Below are 11598 nucleotides of genomic sequence, written 5' to 3' on the forward strand. Positions count from 1 at the left end.
CAGCGCTCATCTCGCTTTATTGGCCGAGGGAGCCAGTGTACAGCTTCTGGGTCATGTGGCCAGCATGATTAAGCTGCTTCTGGCGAACCAGAGCAGTGCATGGAAATGCCGTTTACCTTCCTACCGGAGCGGTACCTATTTATCTACTTGCACTTTGACGTGCTTTCAAACTGCTAGGTTGGCAGGAGCAGGGACTGAGCAACAGGAGCTCACCCCGTCATGGGGATTCGAACCGCGGACCTTCTGATCGGCAAGTCCTAGGCTCTGTGGTTTAACCCACAGTGCCACCCATGTCCCTATATTGATCCTTAGGAATAAATAAATGAATATATGCAGAGGCCTAGGATAAAACCGCTTTATCACTCTTGCAAAGGGACATGGGTGGCACTGTGGTTTGCTGATCGGAAGGTTTACAGTTTGAATCCCCGTGATGGGGATAGCTCCCGTTGCTCTGTTCCAGCTCCTGCCAACCTACCATTTCAAAAGCATGCCAGCGCAAGTAGATAAATAGGTACCACTGCGGCAGGAAGGTAAACGGCGTTTCCATGTGCTCTGGTTTCCGTCACGGTTGCACCAGAAGCAGTTTAGTCATGCTGGTCACATGACCTGGAAAGCTGTCTGTGGACAAACGCTGGCTCTCTCAGCCTGAAAGTGAGATGAGCACCACAACCCCATAGTCACCTTTGACTGGACTTAACCATCCAGGGGTCCTTTACTTTTACCTTTTTACATCACTCTTGCACAAACCTTATACAAGTCAGATAAACATCTCCCTTGCACAATACCTCAGTTTATTTTTATTTTCCCCCGAAAATGAAATGAAAATAAATATCGCCTCCCTCTCACACACACAAAATCAGAAGCCTTTTATTTCCCCCCGAAAATGAAATGAAAATAAATATCGCCTCCCTCTCACACACACAAAATCAGAAGCCTCAATTTTGCCCATTGAGAATATGATAGCTATACAATGAAATTGCCATATAATGGTTAGTGCAAGGGCTTCCATCTGCCCAATGGGACTTTTTTCTGTCTCCTCTGCCTGGGTGCCCACTTCCATCTGCTCCAGAAGGTTGGGGAAATCCCCAAAACAGATGTGGGGGACACAGAGAAAAAGGAGACAGAGATGAAGTCTCATTGTACAAGTGGAAGTTTTTGCACTAACGGGATAATTTTCTTGGACACAACCCAAGGTTTGTTCTTGTGCTCTTGCACATTTCCTGCATGCCCCTATGATCTATTCATAGACCCAGTTTCAGGACACTTGAAAGACCTGAACTTGTGCAGATCCTTCAAGGATCTATCTCTACAGACAGAATGCAATGGCAGAAGAAGACTTCGCACAGGCCAGGGGCTGTCCTTTTAATCTAAAAGCAGGGTCCTTCCCATCCTACACCCCACCTTCATTAAGAAATATTATGTGTAGGCTGGTTTACCCCATAGGGTTTTCTTTCTGCTTACATGAAGAGTCCTGGCCACCCTTCAGTAAATGCCAAGAAGGAAGAATGCAATGTGGGAAGTGATCACCGATTGCTGCCTCTGTTATTCTAGTTGCTGCTATCCAGGGAATTGCCATAGGCTCTGTAATCTTACCCAGCTCACATGCCATTCTTCTCTGAATGACAGAGCTTGTGCACCAAGAAGGTTGGGGCTTGTATACACTATATAAAGACGGAAACATTATCTCATGAAAACAGCTTGGATGCAAGGAAGGTGCTGGCCGAGGGCTATGGGAACATCCCGCACAGAAGCACTTGCACACATCTTCAAGGTGTGTGGAATGAATGCATCTGACCCCTAAATGTAGCCCAGAGGATTGGGTTTCATGCATTCTGTGGAAAAATAAGTTTTAATGTAACAGCCTTGTTCTGCCACCAGAAACTTTGGAATGGTTTTCTCATTTCCTCTGCTGAGGATTAAAACCATACAAAGCAGGGGGATGGGGAGGGGGGATGGAATGTGCTTGAGGAAGGGGGGAGGGGGGAGGCAGAAGTCTAGATTGAGGTCAGAAAACATGGAATTCATAAAGGGCTTGGAAAATGGGTGGATGTGAGTGGAGATGGAGAGGCTGCGGAAGTAGCTTTTGTTTAGATAGCTGGACAGGCAGAAATGTATATTGCTGTGCTGTGTTTTCGGATGCGAAATCCAAATGTTGATTAGCCCGTACTCTGGATTGTTGCAAAGTCTGTTTGGGAACTGGCTCGATATCCCTGCGAGAGCTCCCCTCCTCTCTGTCTGAGATGGGATGCCTCCCTCAGTCTCACCAGAGCAGAGGTGAGTCAGTTGCTCAGCACTGAGAGCTTCATAAAGTTTGCATATTGTTACGGAGATTTAGAAACTGTTAACACAAATCACATTTTTTTTGTTATTGGGCAGCATAGAAATGCAGTCTATCAATCAATATGAAAAGAAAAGCATTCATGGTCCGACTGAGAAACTGTATACTCCCTCCCCCCCCCAAAGAAAAATAGAATCCTATGTTCGGATAATTCACTTCTTATGCAAGCCTCATAAATTAGTACATGTGTTGTTGATTTTACATCTTTGAAATGTAAAGACAACTAAGAAGTACTGCAAAGCTATGGCCATCATTGTCTGCTATCTAGTTGTTGAAAGAAAACTGGAGCTTAAGAAGATGGAAATAAGATCGTATGAGTATTTAAACAAGGATCCCAAAAAGATCCATAAAGTGGGACAGTAAGAAATTCATTTGAAATGGTTTTGATAGCTAAAGGTCTTGGAAAAGCAGTTTCCTCAATAGCTAAGTACAGTGGTACCTCGGGTTACAGATGCTTCAGGTCACAGACGCTTCAGGTTACAGACTCCACTATCCCAGAAATATTACCTCGGGTTAAGAACTTTGCTTCAGGATGAGAACAGAAATCATGCAGCAGCGGCGCGGCGGCAGCAGGAGGCCCCATTTGCTAAAGTGGTGCTTCAGGTTAAGAACAGTTTCAGGTTAAGAATGGACCTCCGGAACGAATTAAGTTCTTAACCAGAGGTACCACTGTAGCACAATTACTGAAGAGGAAATTCATTGCAGTCACTGACCTAATCTTAACTAGGTACCCACAGAGTAAGGACAGCTCCAAATGATGCTATTTATCATTTGACTGAAAAGTCTCCCAGGTTCTCCCCTTTCCTTGAAGGGTGAAACCTCTGGTTGGAATCCTAGCAGTCCTCCTCCTCCTCTCCGACAAACCCCTGCAGGCAAGCTGCCAGGCCAACACAGAGATGTGGGTCCCTTGTCAGGTGTTTATAGGATGGTGCAGGCTCTGAGGGCATGAATTCATGAAGCCCTTATTCTCAGGTCTTTCATTTAAGAACCCCCAAACTGATGGGCTTGGGCTCAAAGTTTGATCATGATTCTGCGGCTTGGGTAGGTTACCATTTACTTTGCTACTGGTACTGTTCTGATTGGCTCCTCTCAGATAGAGACAGAGCCCAAGCTGCTGCTCAGTTTGGGGTGCCTGAAAACCACCATGCATGGTATATCTCATGCTTGACCAGCACAAAATTAATCATGGTCTATTGAGTATTCTGCTGAAACACCAGTGAAGTAAACTGGATAGCTCAGTCAGTACATACCCTGCAACATTTTTCTGATGAAAATTGGGATGTTGTATTCCATCATCATCATCATCATCATCATCATCATCATCATCATCATCGTCATCATCATCATCATCATCATTTTCATTACCTTCTCCATCTGACTGAGTTGCCCCAGCCACTCTGTGCAGCTTCCAACTTACATGAAAAGACAATAAAACATTAAACATTAAATCTTCCCTATACAGGGCTGCCTTCAGATGTCTTCTAAAGGTTGTATAGTTACTTATCTCCTTATCTCAGGGGTCACAGAACTCTATACCTCCAACATTTCTCCGATGAAAATAGGGATCTCCTATGGAAATGCAGGACATTCCAGGATCAAATCAGAAAGTGGGATGGCTTCTGCAAATCTGGGACTGTCCCTGGAAAATAGGGACACCTGGAGGTCTGTCAGTTGTGCATGAGAATCTTAATGTCATAGTTGCGGGTTTGGACCCACGTTGGGCAAAAGACCCTCATGATCCCTTCCAATTCTATAATTCTATGATTCTAATGGAGATCACTGGCTCGTTCTCTCCCTCCTCTGACATCTTGGATGCACTGTTTGAGTTTTACAAGTGGTTTGGAATTGTTTGAGTCAAACAGGAAATTCTGTGCAATTTGGAAGGCCATGAAAATATACTGTGGCAAGATTATCTATTGTTGGTATGAAAGTGGGCTGGGTATTTTGGTTGCAGCTAGGATAATGAGGGTGATAATGACTCAGAATAATTTCTAATGTGGGTAGTCTTGCTATATATAGATATGACAGGCTGCTGTACAAAGTGGGATTGCAGCAGGAGGAGTGGATATCCTTCAGTCTTGTGGGGTTTTTTTTTAAATACCAGATTCAAGGGATGGAGATGGAATTCATTCAGTCTGCTTTCTGCAGCGGACTGTCCCAATCTGTCACTCTCAGACTCGCTTGGGGATGTAAACACAACCAGGTCACCTGATGCTCTAGATTTTGTGATTTAGAACTTTGAGATTAAAATCATAGAATCATACAATTGTAAAGAGGAAAGGGAACATGAGAGTCATCTAGTCCAGCCTTTTGCAATGCAGGAATCTTTTACCCAACATGGGGCTCGAACTCACAAGCCTGAGGTTAAGAGTCTTACTCTACTGACTGAGCTATCTTTTGACTTTGGCATACAGAAAGTGTGCATAAAACTGCACATTTTATAAATGAGAACAGAATGTATATTTTGTTGAAAATAGTGTACTTTATAGAAAAAAATGCCTACAAAAATGTGCACAAAATGCATGTCATTTAAAATGCAGCAAAAAAACCAAACCCCTGCACAAAACAAGATAGAATGGACCTATGACTGATTGCCATCAAAACTGAAACATGACAGAATCAGGCTGCTCAGTTCATCCCCACCAGAATTGCCCATGGTCCTCTGTTGTGTTTTAAAGTTATAAATGCACCGTGATCAACTCCCACCTGGGAACCAATGTCCCCACTGTGGAAGGACGTGTGGGTCCAGAATTGGCCTCCACAGTCACTTATGGACTCATTGTTAAAATCCCTGTTTATGGAACACAATCTTACTCGGCTATGAGTGATCGCCAAAGAAGAAGAAGAAAGTTATAAAGGAAAGTTATAAATCAGGATGATGATGATGATTTTTAAAACCTTCAATTTACAATGGTTTTGTGGCTTTGGGATTCTAGCCTGATTATGCTTATGCGCAAGCCTGACAACTTTCAAATAGTTACATTATCACAGGAATTTTCTTTACTCAAGTTACTATAATAACAAAAAAGAAAACAGCACAAGAATATACCCAAATGACAGACAAAATAAGCCAGCAGGAAGGGTGGGGATATGGTTCTGGGATAAAAGGGAATTTCCACAAACTAATTATATCAGCCTGGCTGGCTGTTGAGAACGTTTTCTGTCCTGGTGGCAATAAAAACAGCCTGGGAATTCCAGGAATTGTGACAAGAAGCAGAACAGGAAAGCTTAAAGAAAGGAATTCTTAATGGAGAGGGAATGCAGAAGATTTGGAAAACTGAGCTAGATGTGCACAAGGATTTTTTTTTAAAGAGTTATTTGGGAACTAATCACAATAAGGAAATGGTGGCCAAAGAAACATGGCAGTAACTACTGAGAGGCTGGCACAGCTAGGCCCCCTGAGTGATAGGCTATAAGATCCCCATCTTTCCCCATTGTCCACTCTTTCTTTATTCATTTATTTCACTTATAGTCCATATTTTCCCTCCAAGGAGCTCAAGGCAGCATACATGATTCTCCCCCTCTTCACTTCATCCCCACAACGTCCTTGGGAGTTAGGCTGCTGTAAGGTAGCTACCACACCTAGACAACTTTATTTCCCCCCCTTTTTATAAAATGAATTAATCACCTGTAATAAACATAATTTAAATTACAATAAACACCAACAATATCAGCTAGTCTGTCATTTCTTGGAAAAAGGCTTTACAACAGCCTAACAACTCTTAATAGTGCAGGAGCCCCTGTCCTTTATTTCAACTTAGCTAACCTACTTTGGCCACCTCATGAGAAGAGAAGACTCCCTGGGAAAGACCCTGATGTTGGGAAAGATTGAGGGCACAAGGAGAAGGGGACGACAGAGGACAAGATGGCTGGATAGTGTTCTCGAAGCTACCAGCATGAGTTTGACCAAACTGCGGGAGGCAGTGGAAGACAGGAGTGCCTGGTCCATGGGGTCACAAATCAAATTTAGCTGGTTTCTTGGAAAGTGGGCTGCTGTTGCTTACTGAGAGGTAGAGGGGCGAGGTGATAGAGAGGCTGGTGTGGTGCAAACTCACTGGCAGGAGCACTGGATATTTGTTGTGTTCCCAACCTCCATCAGCCCCAGACAGCATGGTCAGTGGTCAGGGATGATGGGAGTTGGAGCTGAGCACTTTCTGGAGAACCCATCCCTGTTTTGCAGCACCATAGCTTTGAGCGGGCAGATGGTTATGTACATATTGACAACAACTTCCCGAGGGGTGGCTATGTTATTATGTTGCAGCAAAAGCAACAAAAGGTCTTAGAATCATATAATCATAGAGTTGTAGAGCTGGAGGGAACTCCACAGTCGTCTAATCCAATCCCCTCCAATGCAGCAATCTCAGCTAAAGCATTCATGACTGACGACTGTCCAACTTCTGCTTAAGAACCTCCCAAGAAGGAGGGCCCACCACCTTCTAAGGATGTTCGTTCCACTGTTGGACAGCTCTTATCATCAGAAAGTTCTTCCTGATGTTTATTTGGAATCTCCTTTTTTGTAACTTGAATCCATTGGCTCAGGTCCCACCCTCTAGGACAGGAGAAAACAATCTTTCTCCATCTTCCACGTGACCGCCCTTAAGATACTTGAAGATGGCTATCATATCTCCTCTCAGTCTCCTCTTTTCAAGGCTAAACATACTCAACTCCCTCAACCTCTTCTCATAAGGCTTGGCTTCCTTTATCATCTTGGTTGCTGAAATATACTTGAAGTCCTGTAGTGATTTCATGCTCTTTATTGCAGCCTGTAAAACAGTGATTGAATTGCCCCCCCAAACCTCAGGCTTTTATATACATTATTTACATAAAGAGTCCTGTCTGACTGGCTGATTCTGCTTCCCTCCTGGAGCCTTATTGGTCTTTTCCTGCACGCTAGTCAGTTGTTACATTCTAGGATCCTACTTGCCTATTGTTCTAGGATCCAAGCTTAGTACATAACAGTTGTCCTCCTCTGCACATCTTCCAGCTTATCAATATCCTTCTTAGATTGTGGTGCTCAGAACTGGACACAGTCCTTGAGTTTTAGGGACAGAGGCAGGGGACCAGAAGAGTGACCCAGGAGATGGGACCTGTGATTTGTGGGATGCGACAACACCTGCAAGGCAAGAGCCAGAGGGATAGGAAAAGTCAGAGCAGTCTGAGGCATAGGAAGGCATGCAGGACGTGACGGAAGATGAAGGGAAAGTTCAGCCAGGGGAGGAGTTCATAGATTCCCCACTTTGCCCTGCCCCACTGTCTCCTAAACCAGGAGGAGCTTGAAGTGGGAAGTGTATATAAGACGACAGAGGGGTGGGGTCTCCCAGCTGCTGTAACTGTTTCAAAGGATCTATACCTGTGGACAGCAGCCTAGAGGCTGTAAGTGTGCATGTGTGCGTGTGTGTATCTGGAGCACCATGGAAGCTGCTGTGTTTCTCTTGACTATAGTTAACTACCAGACATGTGCCTTCCTTATCTGGGATGTGACTGCTGCTGTCAAAAAATGCTAGTGACTTGGATTCAAAATTCCCATTAGTAGAAAATCTTCACTGAAAACTCAGTTTCCTCCTTCCCCCAGAAGCCTGTTGTGCCCATAAAAAACCTCCTCAGGAGTGTTGTAGGGGAGCCTTCAAAACAATGTGGAAGATATCCCTGGGGGTTGTGGTGGGAGGACTGCCTTAGAAGGTGGCAGAGGACTTTCCATTGGATCCGAATTACTTCCACAAATGGAAGGAGCACTCTTGTTCACAAAAGGTCAACTCAGGAGCCTAGCCTGGAAATCAACTGATCATTCACAATGTGGACTGTAGTCGGTTGCTCCTGCAATCATGCCACTGTTTGGTCACACAACCCACTTGAAACTTTACAGTAATACAGTAAATGGGCATGACATGTTGAAGCAAGACTGACGCCAGCTTACAGCAAGGTCAGCATGAAGTTTCACTGAAGGAAAAAGTAAAAACTAGACGGTTATGATTTATTTTTAAGGGAATGGCTAGTGATAGAGGAAGAGACTCTGCTTGGAAAGAATGTGGAATTCCCCAAGGAATAGGTGGATTTTTATAATGGATGAAGCATCTGCTGGAGAAAGGAGGCAGGGCATACTTTGCTGAAGCATCGGAGAGGTTGCAAAAAATAAAAAAATAAAAAAAAGCAGAAGTGAATTTGAAAGCAGTTGTTTAAACAAGCATGGTGGACAAATACTGCCATATTGAAAATGCCAAACAGGCTGACATTCCAAGCTGAGAACAGGGACAGGGCATCTACCTCTCCATCCTATCCCCATGCTACAATCAGTGCTTTTTTTCAGGGGGTACTTGTTATGTACTAAGCTTGGATCCTAGAACACTAGGCTGGTAAGGATCGTAGAATGCAACAACTGATTGGCCTGCAGGAAGAAACCAATCAGGCTCCAGGAGGGAAGCAGAATCAGCCAATCAGATGGGACTCATTGTGTAAATAATGTATATATTAGCCTGAGGTTTGGGGGGCAATTCAATCAGTTTTACAAGCTGCAATAAGGAGCATGAAATCACTACAGGACTCTGAGTATATTTGGGTACTCCAGAGTACACAGCACCGGAACCTCTTTTTCTTTTTGTTAAAAAGCTTTGGCACTTACTGTAACAACTTCATGGTGAGTCCCAGAACCTATATTTCTAGAAAAAAGCACTGGCTACAATGAATGCCTAGCAGCTCTCCTTCATATTAAACAGGAGTCATACCAAACTGTACCCAGAGAGTTCAGGGAATGAACCTGGGAACTTCTGCCATCTGAGCATGTGTCTTACTACTGAGCTATGGCTCTCCCTTGAACATGTTTTCCGGAGAAAGAGATCTTGCTGTTGTTGTGCACCCCCTTTCCAGAGTGCTGGTGAGACTTGTAGGGTCAGTTTCCTTTGAAGATGTAGGGCTTTGTGAAACAAGATGGTTCTCCACAGATTTAAAATTGATACAGATAAATTAAGATAGGAGAGATTAGGAACCGCATAGGGTTAGAAGGAAGTCATCAAATAAATGAAGGCAACAAACCAGAAATCAGTTACAGAAAAGGAAGTGAGAGTACTGAGGATAAAAAAGATAAGACGACAAAATGAGTTCTTACTGGAAGTAAGTGTTTATAAAATTATCGATGATGGTTTGTATTCCTTAAATAACTGTATGTACTGGAGAAGATTGTTCATGTATTTTTCTTTTCTTTTTTCTTTTTTCTTTTTTATTTTCGTTATGGCTTTTCTTTTTTTGGCTCTTTTTTCTTGTATTAAGAACAATGTGGTTTTTTAATGTGTATTTGTCAATTTGCAAATAAATAAATAAATAAATAAATAAATAAATAATAAACTAGTCCCAGAGAAATTCAGCGAAGATCTTCAAATAAAAATGATGGTCTTTGCCATCTGTTTGTGTTTATAGCTGCTCAGTCAGATTGAGCAGCAGTTCTCAGCCCTGACATCCTCCTCTCACCTTGTGAGGAACTGCTTGTTTCTTAAACTGCAATTGTCCCTAGAAATTAGAACAAGCTGGGGAACCTTTTGCTTCGTTTCCTTATGGGTAGGTACTGGAGTGGGAGGTACGCTAGATGAAGGCAGGGCCAGAGCGACCTCTCTCTCTCTCTCTCTCTCTCTCTCTCCTGATTCCTTCCTTCCTTCCTTCCCTCCCCCCTCTCTCTTTCTCAAATTTCCTTTCTTGTTCTCTCACTCCTTCCCAAGTCTTTAAGATAGCCAGAAGCAAAAGAGGACAAGTTTTCTGTGTCATTTATAGCTGAATAATAACAGCACTTCCAGACTGTCACTGTTTTCAGGTGGGATTCAATCACACACCAGCAAGTTCAGGTTGCACAACTGCAGTTGACTGGGAGGCCTTGGGCAACCAACCTGAATCCCCAAAAGATCAGGCTGTTCTGATAAGGGAATCAATAGAAAGAATGCAGTAGAAAAGTGTGGGACAACACTTGCTTTGACCTAAGTTCTGTCTAGCCTCCTTGCCAACTAATCAGAATGAATGCTCCTTAAATAGCCAACATCACCCAAACCCTCTGAAATCAAATAGGATGAATACTCAATAAACAAGTCATCTGGAACTGCCCTAAGAGGGAATTTCATCCGATTATACCTGCTGATGTTCCCTCTTCTAAATAATTACAGGAGACCCATCCTTCTTTTCAGATGGCTTTCTTACATATCTTTCTGCTGCCCACAAGAATGGAAACATTTAGCAACTTGGCCCATGCTAAATTTGGGAGCCCTAGTCCCCAAAGCAGTAGCAATGCCTGAAATTCCTGAGCTTAGGAAATGTCAATTAAAAAAAACACATCCCTGTCCAAAACAAACAAACAAAAAGGAACACTGCCACATATTGCTTCCATAATAGCTGTTACCAGGAAAGTTAAAGGTCTAAATGGATTAGAGTGGTCTTAGATTTATTTCTGTGTAGGCAAGAGATTCTGAAAGGACAAGCAAAGGCTGAATACACACCATACATTTAAAGCACATCCCTTCAAAAAAACAAAAAATAATAATCCTGGGTACTGAAGTTTACCTGTCATGGGACCACAATTCCTAGCGCCCTTAAACACCACAGTTTCCCAGGATTCATTGTGGGTGAGGGGAGAGAGGCGCACTTTAAATGTGTTTTAAATGTATGGTGTGTGTGTAGACAAAGAGATAGTCGGAAGATCTTAATCCAAAGAAGCACATGGAATATTGGGCCAGACAGCCTTAAAGAGAAAAATCTGCCTTCAATATGAACAAGCCCTGAAGTTATGTATAAAACAGAGGGAGGCTATATTTAGTCGACAGGAGATCCAACTGCTGGTGCAAAAGGTCGCCAAGAATAATTACTTCCTGTTTGGACCTGCTGTCCCGATAGGATACTCTGCCAAAATGCAAAAATTGTGGGACAGGATCTTGCCAAGGGCAGTGCTTTGGCATGGCGCCAGAGGGACAACAAGAGGCAATAAACAACAGAGGCGTCTTCAGACTAGACAACTAAATAAACATTTGTGGCTGTTCTAGGGTTTAAGCTTGGTAATCCCATTGAAAAGAAAAACCACCTGAGATTTCAGCCAAGAAGTGGAAAAGCAGAAATGTGTTTACTCAATGCAGTGGGCAATGGAAACCCAACTGCTCCATCCTTGACCCCAAGTCACTTATAGATAGCTAAGACAGATACAGGACTTTTTATTCCAGTCAGAACTCATTGGAACTCAGTTCCAGCACCTCTCAGGTAGTCATCATGGTCATTATAAGAGAACATGGGAGGCATTC

Source organism: Podarcis cretensis (genome assembly GCF_951804945.1).
Source record: "Podarcis cretensis genome assembly, chromosome: 2".
In the NCBI taxonomy this organism is placed as follows: Eukaryota; Metazoa; Chordata; class Lepidosauria; order Squamata; family Lacertidae; genus Podarcis; species Podarcis cretensis.